The 10,191-nt window shown below is 34.0% G+C and overlaps 1 long non-coding RNA gene across 1 annotated transcript; it reads right to left on the reverse strand.

The window, feature by feature from the left end:
• Window positions 1-1,914: 1,914 nt before the first annotated feature.
• LOC132116755 (uncharacterized) lies at window positions 1,915-9,573 on the reverse strand. The gene is made up of 5 exons (XR_009425683.1): window positions 8,333-9,573; window positions 4,210-4,293; window positions 3,997-4,074; window positions 2,335-2,391; window positions 1,915-2,164 (listed from the first exon to the last, which is right to left on the reverse strand). It is a non-coding gene; the product is annotated as an uncharacterized LOC132116755 (long non-coding RNA).
• Window positions 9,574-10,191: the final 618 nt, after the last annotated feature.

The following is a 10,191-nucleotide window of genomic DNA, read 5'->3' on the forward strand; positions in this document are numbered from 1 at the left end:
TTGTATTGTGTGGCTTTGACGTCTCGATAAATGAGCATACTTACCTGGCTTTCACAGAAGCATACTTACCTGGCTTTCACGGACACGAACTCCAGAAAACCCCGCACTGAGTTTGCACTTCCTTCCCTCGCACTTTTCCCTTTAAATAAAGACTGTGTTGAATCCACTTACCTCTGCCTCCGCGTACTAACCTGACAACCGGCATCTCTTTTGGGCCACTTAAAGCACTGATATAGACTATATATAAACTGCTTGCTTTGTTTAAAAATATTTTACTAAACTGACAATGTGAAAAATAAGAGATTATTTGGCTAAAAGCGGTAGTTCACCCAAAAATTTAAATTATGAATTTCCGAATTTTAATTTTTGGATGAGCTATCCCTTTAATTGTTTACTTTTTTGTACATAAAAATCAATGCATGTTGGTTAAATTTTGTCCATTATTTGCTTTTGCAGAAACAAATTAGACATTCACAATAATCAAATAGCAACATTGGTGAGTTCAATAAAAATATCTTTCTCCCCAAACAATCCTGTAATTTACGTCTTGGCCAGCTGACAAACATGGACACCCACAAAAAATGAAATGAAAGCTTGACAGAATTGATTAATTTTCTCATAAAGTGTCACTGTGAGCACATTGTTTCCTGAAACTCTAATTCTCTAACCCTGTACTCTGCACTCTGCTCCAGGGCTGGATCCATAGGGATGCCAGCCTTCAGCCTCGATCCGTACTCCTGCGGTGAGCTAACTGTGGGGATGTGACAACGGAGCAACACCACTAATGATCTGGGCCACAGTCATTTTCTGTGTTAAAAAAAGCAGAAATAATTTAGAGTGGGTGAAAGCTCATGATGTGAACACCCAGCATCTGTCTGTTATCAGTCAGGGGACACTGGCATGGTTGTGAGCAATAGATAGGAGCTAGTAGTGTTTTGACTGCAGTGGATACATTTGGAAATATAAAGCTGATAATATATCTGATGCTTAGAATAGAAATCCAGAGGGTTTAATTTACTCATTAAATCCCCAGCATCATTATTTATGTTTTGTTTCACTCTCACACTGCAAAAAATCATGTTCTTAATCAGTGTTCTTGTCTTTTTTTCCAGTAACGTATGAACATACTTAAGAAAAAAAATTTAGTGGGGTTTGTGCTTATTTCAAGATATAAAAACAATTCAGGATATTATCTGAAGCTGTATTACACTGTATTAATACAAACATTTAAAGTAACAAAATCAATGTAAAAACTACTTAAGACCTGTTTTTGGACTGAATATATCTTTAACTTATAAATTAAGTTTATATATTTATCTCGTTATTAATAATTGTTACAAATTAATGAGGTTTATGCTTAATTTAAGATATAAACATTACTGAATATTTTATAACAATATTATATTATTAAAAAAAATATTATTATACTATCTGAATCTAAGCTATATTATATTACACAAATTTAAAGTGAAAAAAACTGCTGTTATTTTAAGGACCTTTATTGCTATGATATTTAGTTACTTAAATATTTTAAATACTTTTATTTGAATAAAAGGAAAAAAATGAGATTAAGAAAATTATATTTTTCAATGCACTTAAAATGTACAATCAATTTTCCTTTTAAATATTAGTGATTTTGGTATAGCACTTTATTTTACAGCCTTGTTCTACATACTATGCACTTTTTAATAATACAATTACTAGGTAATAACCCTTTAACCATGTAGTTACCTTATATTACCCAATGCTCTCTTAGATAAGTATGTGCATTTTATGTACTGTAAAACAATGTGCAACTGTGATTTGTTTAATTCAATTTAGTTTTTCAAGTTTCATTGATGAGTTACAAGTCACTACATCTGTATATGTACTGAATGAACCTGTTAATATGAATCACATACAAATTCACTGATATCCAGTTATGCATTTATTTCACAAACATGATCAGACTCTTACAAATTCAAGAAGCTACACATGATTATTGTTTTCTTCTATTATAACTAAACTAAGTAGAACTGAGTCACTATTTTATAAATGGAGACACTGAATCATCCTCTTGTCATTACCCATAATTCCAGTTGATCTGTCTAAATCTCAAAGCCCCAAAGTTTGAATCCAGCAATCATTTGAACTCCTCTGATGAGGCACTCAGTTCTGAGGTTTCCTATAAAATATACAATACATTAGACACAAAGTAATCGAGGACATCAAACATGAAGCACATAATAAAGCAGCTCTGACAGCACAAGCAGCACTGACTGGTCTTTGGTCTAATCTTTGATCTAATTCTTTTTCAAAGTCAAAGCGGCCCATGATCCGTCATTTCATGTTTACCTCTAGTTGTTCGGTTTCTGATTTAGCCGGAAGAGATTTTTGTGGTGTATGAAAGGCCTGTGGCAGGAGGGCACAAACGAAAGACTTTAGAAAGCAGAATGAGGATTTCTGAACACATGCACGTTTACTCAGCTATCTAAGTGAGGTCATGCACTCTCCAAAAATATGACTTTTTGCTTGCAGTTGAGAAATTACTCTCAAAGCTGCAGTACATATTTACACCTTATCTAAACGGTGGCCGAGAGAGCTCAGTGCACTTCAACTTCAGAAAACACATGCAAATAGAAAAAGCACCAGCAAATCAAGAAAACATCTTCATCAATTTGACAACAAAAAGCGCTGCAAATGCGCACAACATAACCAAAAAATAAAAAAAATAAATAAAAAAATGATTTGCAGTGTGTTTCTTAATTTGGATGTGTTGTGAGCATTTGCAGCATGTGTTGTCAAATTGATAAAGTTGTTTTCTTAATCTGCAGATTTTTTTTTCTATTTGCAGCTCTTTGAGGTCTCTCAGCCACTATATATCCCTAGAGGGGGAATATTAATACACATAGAGATTACTACTAAAGATATGATTTGCATTAATAAAGTATTCATCAACTCTTGTCAATTGACCCCAGGACAAGTTAAAGGTACAAATTTGCTCCAAGACAGACTTTAATTATTTTACATAAAACTAATTATAAAGACAACAGACCAACACAAAAGGAAAATGTGAAATATATATTATTATTATCATTATTATTATTAAAAATAACAGTCATGTTTTTAATTTAAAAATAAATTAATAGATTTATAGGTTTGTTTATTTATTTATTTATTTATTTATTTATTTATTGGATGGAAGAAGGGGAAAACATTATTTATGAATGACTCAAAAAAGGCAGATATCTTTTTCTATTACAAAAAAAGATAAATAAATAGAAGTAGTAGTAGTAGTAGTAGTAATATTTATTATTATTATTATTAATAATAATAATAATAATAATAAAATTCCTGTTTTTATTAATATAACATTAGTTTATTTATTTATTTATTCTTATTTTTATTTTACTGGATGAATGGATGGATGGAAGAGGGGAAACATTATTTATGAATGATTTTACAAAAGAGGATGTCACTATGCACTCAAGTGAAGGCAGAGATATTTTGTCTATTGCAAAAAAAAAGATAAGTAAATAAATAAAAAAATTTTTATATAAATATAACTTTTTATATATATAAATTACTAAGTCACTATGCATTCATTGAAATTAAGAGATATTTTTCCCTGAGTAAATAGGGACAAAAATGTGTTACGCACGCACACACACCCACACACACAGACACACACACACATTCAGAGATTATTTGACCACATCACTAGATGGTGCTGGACAGCTGCTGAAATCTTTAGTAGAGTGACACACTGCTTGTACATTACACAGTTTTTTTTATTGTGGGCAGTACTGTGTGTAAAACAGTGAGGTAAGTAAAGTACTTTACTAAAGCAAATTAAAATTAGAAGCCAAAAATCGACACACAGACCCCGCCCATTTAATCATCATCTCATTTGATGCACCAATGAACACTGTCATCTATATGCACAAAAGACACATTAAAGATGAGGTTCACTTAAATTGAAATGTGTGTGACATTAGCACTCTGTAGAGCCATTACCTTTTTGGCTTGCTGTACCTCCTCTGTGGACTTGGATCTATTTTTTACTGTCTGTTTTTGCGGGGAGATGGTGGACACCTTGGGGAATGAAAATATAAAGAGTTAAGGCCAGAAAGTCTTTTGCTTGCACAACTGGAACATCTGTATTTTCTATTAGGACAGCTTCCTCTGTATTCTGTGATGCTCTCTGCATTTGGTTCAGTCTCCACTCACTTTGTTCTCTGTTCTCTCCATGTCTCGACTTGAGGAGGGAAATCAGCTGTGTCTCTAGATAATGTAATCAACGCTACTGGTTATCTGAAAATATAAAAAGAGATATAGAGAACAATAATATTAGCCATGATAATACTTCACAAAGACGGTCTTCGTCGCTGAATGTCACTCTTTTGTTTGATAGGATGATAACTGTAATTGGTCCACAGAGATTATGGGTCTTCTTTAGAAGCCTGGCTCATTTTCACAACTTTTTGTACCAAGTCTCTGTGGAATATTTGTCATCGAACAAACCAATTCCAAATTGCTTCTGGCGGGAATCCCATGACAAGGTACTGTAGGCGTAGCTGAGAATGAGAGACTTGTGAGGTAAAAACGCAGCCTTGAAACCACGTCAAAAGAAACCTGAATCTGAATATCCAAAAAAACAACAACATTTTACATTTTCTAAAAGTGTTGTCAAGTTGTTTTAGATGTTTGAATGGTGCATACTTCCATTTTTTATTTATTTATGTATTTATTTTTATTTATTCATCTATGTGACCCAGATGCTGCTTGGTTTTATTGAAGGCTATTCACTAAATGTTAAACATCACTCATTTTATTATTCTAGTAAAGTGTTTAATAAACCATTGCTCCATTTACGTTATGATTTGTGCTATACGATCCAAAATTTGGAGCAAAACAGTGAAGTGAATGCTCATTGGATGATCTCTTAACAAAAAAAAACAAGCTTCTGTATCAAGCTTGTAAAAAAGCTTGTGACTAACTTCGGTATTTTTCTTTCTGCACACATCATATCTTCAACTGCTTGTGTAGAAATATTGATGTTTGCTAAATGCATTTATGAATGCCATCTCAGCTTCAAATAAATAATCTCTGGGCTCGTTCTGTTTATATGAGATGATTTGAAACTCCTTTGTTATTGACAGCTCAGAACATTGATTGCAAAAATGCATTTATTAATCCCAGTCTTTGGCAAACTAAACCTAGGCTGACTGCATCTATTTTCTGTCTGCTTAGTCTTTCCTTTCACTGATATGACTCATCAACACCTTTCAAACCTCTTCAACTGCAAACACATGGTAGCTCATATACTGACCTATGAATAGACAGAGCTTTGAATGATATATAAATTCATTAAAATAATATGATGAATCCAAGGCAAGCAGTTTATACAACAGCACAATTCCATAGTTTAATTCCTCTTGAAGTACAGTATGCAGTACAGTATGAAATAAAGACATATAATACAGACATTTGTCATTCTTATTTTTTTCAAGATAATTTAATAATTCAATAATGACAGTTTATAGAATAGTTTAGCATGTTAATGTTTTTGGTTTTGGTGGACTAGATCTGCTACAAACTGCTAAAAGTATGGACTTGCAAATTGTAACAGAGTCAGAGATGTGTGAGCATGTAAGATATACTGCTGCTACATAAATAGGCATACATAAATCCCATAGCAGTTCAAGACAGGTGGAGCTGGGGGAGGTGGAGGGTTTCAGAGAATGTTGTGCAATTGGCTGCAGAATCAGCAGCGAATCAGCTTCAACCATTTAGTAAATGACTTGATAGTAACAGTAGCAAATTACATTTAAAGGACCTATCAGTCTGCGGTGACTAGTTTAATTAAATTCAATGTTCATGCAGTGTAATAAAATATAGTAAAAAAAACAGTACAAGAATATAATAAGTATAAATATTGAAAGTTCTCATTCATTTTATATGAGGTCAGCGTGTAAGTGTCAATAATTACTCATTAATTACTTAATAGTTACTTATTTATTCGGTAAATTATTAATTCATATTATATCTGTATATAGAATATTTATAATATTTATAATTTATAACAATAATATTAAAACAATATCAATTTCTTTACTGTCAGTTATTATTATAATTGTTGTTTTTGTTCGAAAAAAATAGTTTTAGAGGAACTATAGAGAAATTATCACCCTGCAGGCAATGTTGCCAAGTCTGCAGTTTTCCTGTGGAACTGGGCTAATTTAACACTGTTGCCACGGGTTGCCATGGTTTTCATGTCCGCAGGTTGAAGCGCCCTATAAACGTGATATTTAGCAATTGGAATGTGAATTTTACCTGGGGTACCCCTCCAAAAAATAGATCAAGTTTTTTACCTGTGGACACCCCTCGATAAGTGATTCTGCTAGTTTTGAGTAGCAATTGGACAGATTTTGTTGTGAAAACCCGCCAACCCTGCCTGCAGGACACATTAAATTTCACATCAACTAGAAGAAGACCACTAGCTGAGGCGAGTCTGACCTCAAATATGCGATTGGTGCAAAAGTCAGCACCTAGAAGACAACAGATGGTGACTCATCAAACCATCAGCCCTGTTGCATGCATGTGTATTTGCTGGCAGGAGAGAGACTATGAAACAGAGATATAGATAGATTGATAAATAGAGAGGGCGAGAATTTTTTTAATGAGATGCAAATATTAAGCAAGAAAAAATACAAATAAAAGGAAATTGCCTCCATTTACCTCCTGCATCTCGGCTCAGTATTTTGTGTATATATCTTAGAAACAGAATCTTTAATCAGTATTCAATAGTTATTCTAAACAAGAGCATGGCATGGAAGCAGCTATTCAAAATCTCACCCAGGACTGAGGCCAATTAGGACTCTACAGCTCTTCCGAATGCACCACCAGACGGTATTACCATGGCAACAAGCCGGTACCAAGAACCTGACAGATGAAGGAATGAATGTGATGGGCGGTGTCCCTCCAGGGTGGGTTTAGATTACAGGGACCCCTGTCTCAAAATTTGATTTTTCATTGTTCAAAACAGGGCACGGTAAACTCTGTGCCTGTGCAGAGTGTTCTGGAGAACGGTTGCAACAATGCGGTTTGAGTTTATTCAGATTAGTAATAGAAAATGATTATCTTGACTAACTTTAATTTGCCCGACCTCATCTTTTAATTACACTGAATCATTCATGTTGTTTAAAATAGACTAAAAGTGTACTTTACATGTCTGTCATGAACAATTAACTGGCAGATATGTTCCATAAACCAAGCCAACTAAATCTAATGATTCATCTCAGATCAGTTTTGAACATGGTGTGCACAAACCCTGAATTGTTCTGAACAGAAAACATCTATTAAAATTGGAAGAGTAAGATGGATAACCGTTGCAATCTAATACATCACAGGAAATTTTAGGTTTAGAGTTTCCATTTGATATTTAAAATCAATCGTAGAACTGTGGGACAGCACTATACTATAGGCTACTATACACATACACTATATATATATATATATATATATATATATATATATATTTTTTTTTTTTTTTTTTTTGACCTCATAATCTTTCATTAAAATGCCATTACTGGACCTTCTAGTAAAACCAAAAGACTCTCTCTGGTGTAGGAGCAGAACTGTCTGATATAACAACAGCACCAAAACACTTCTGTGCATAACTTCTAATAAATACATTTTGACCACTTAACTACATATAAGGCAAGGTTAGACTGACAGTTGTTAGACCAAGGTTAGACTGACATCGTATAGCATCTCACAATGAACTCTGTTGAAAGTGGGGTGCAGCTGTGGTGTGTCTGGGTCTAACTACAATGTAGGGGCCAATTGTTGCTAAAAGGATGTTAAAACTTGAAGTCACCTACTAAGTCGTGACTAATGGTCCACAAGATGGAAAACAGCTAAATAACAAGCAAAATACATCTTAATGAAACTGAAAAAGGTTATTTGTAGGGTTAGGGGATATGACATATCATTAGCTCAGTATTCAAAACAACAAAAGCCGATGGAAAGTCCCCAAAGTGAAAGAAAAACAAGTGTGTGTGTGTGTGTGTGTGTGTGTGTGTGTGTGTGTGTGTGTGTGTGTGTGTGTGTGTGTGTAGGTGAGTGGATGTGTGTGTGTATGTGTGTAGCAGACTCTTTGTTTTTGATTGAACTGTTCTGCTTCTGACACACACACACGCAGACAGGGTTAAGATGACATCAACACAACACAACACACTATTTTTTTTTTTAAATACTTTTTTTTTTAATCTGGTGCATAAACTGCAATTAGCATAAAAACTAAAATAAAAGAAACATTATATATTGGAGTTTGTTAAAGTGGTCTTACCTTGAAAAAACCTGTTGTTATTTCAGTGTACACTCACTGAGGACAGACACGCAGTTGTGCAGCACTGTTCTGCTTAAAACAACACAAAACAGACCTTTAAAAAACGAGTTAGAACAGTAGCAATCGTATCCTCACAAAGACATGCTCAGTGATGTAAGGCAGAATCCTCACCTCACAGATTCGCCTCCCTCCCTTCAGTCTTCTCTCTCGCTCCCTTTCCATCCCTTCTCTTCTCTTGTTCTCTCTCTCTCTCCTTTTCTATTTCTTTCTATATGTGCCTTAGCTTGGGGGCTGGTCATCTGATTACATTGCTACACAATGTCCATTCAGAGGCCATAAAAATAATGTCCCTGATGAAGACTTTCCTGAGGACAAGGTGCACTAGAGGAAAATGTGTGACTGTGTGTTTGGTTTGTGTGTGTGTTATTAAAGCCTAGGGTACCATCAGCATCAAGTTTAATAGCTGAGTACACTCCATGCATTAGCTTCTTCTTCCTCCGTGCCTCTATTTTACCTCCTTCCATTTCTGTCATTCTATCTCTATTCACCCCGGGGCAGTTGCATGTCTTCAAAAGGCACACACCAAAACCCAACAAACCTTGAGAGCTCATCACAGAAGCTAAGATGTTAGCTATCAATCTTTTAAGCCATTAAAATCATAATGAAATGAAAAATTATAGTATTTGATTTAGGTTTAACAAGAAACAACTTCTGAAATGTTTTTCCTATTTGGATTATGTCACTTGTGATGCAGAGGCTAATGTTAACTATTCCATTTAGGAATTCTATACTAGGAATAAAACTTTTCAAAAAACCAAACTCTGCAGGACAGTGGACCATAAGGAACCGATTTGGACACCCCAAGACTAAATAAAGAACGCCCACCGTAGCATTTACAGAGTCTGAGGATTTAGTTGTTATATCTTGAAATATCTTGTTAATGTGGTTAAATGGTTTAGGAAATGAGATTATATTCTGCATACCAATGCTTAAAACTGTATTATCTGTTTAATTAAATATTTTGAAAGTTATGGTGATAATAGCAGAATATAGGGCCAGGCACTGAAAGCACAGCAAATAAAAATATAGCAAGCATGGAAATTTCAGTAAGCACAGCAAGAATAGCAAGCATGGCAAGCATGTCACAGAAAAAATCAGAGGGGCTGCAATGTGCATCTCGAAGGCACAAAAATGCATAAGGTTTTGTATAGAAATGCAAAGCAGAACTGTTAATTTAGAACCAGAACTCAGAACCATCTGATGCTGCACCATATGACTTTAGACAAAAGTGTGTAATTTACTAATCCTGCTAACAACATGCTAGAAACATGCTCATCATGCTAGAAACATGCTAGTAACTTGCTAATCATGCTAGAAACATGCTAGTAACTTGCACATCATGTTAGAAACATTCTAGTAACTTGCTAATAACACTAACATCATGCTAGTAACATTGTAATCATGATAGAAACATGTTAACAACATGCTAGTAATTTGCTAATAACGCTAGAAACATACTAGTAACTTGCTAATCATGCTAACAATATGCAAGTAACATTTTAATCATGCTAGAAAATGTTAACGTTAGTATATCGCTACTCATGCTAACAACATGTTAATCATGCTAGAAACATGCTAGCAAAATGTTGGAAACTTGCTAATTATGTTAACTACACACTAGTAACATGCTAATCATAACATAATAATGCTAGTAACTTTCTAGTCATGTTAGAAACTTGCTAATCATGGTAACAATGTTTGCCAAATTATCTATCTATATACCTATACATTAAAAAAAAACTTTCAGAACTTAAAGCTTTTACAACTATTTACAGATTTTAAAACTTTTTCAAACTTCA

This window comes from Carassius carassius, chromosome 36 (assembly GCF_963082965.1).
Source record: "Carassius carassius chromosome 36, fCarCar2.1, whole genome shotgun sequence".
Classification (NCBI taxonomy): Eukaryota; Metazoa; Chordata; class Actinopteri; order Cypriniformes; family Cyprinidae; genus Carassius; species Carassius carassius.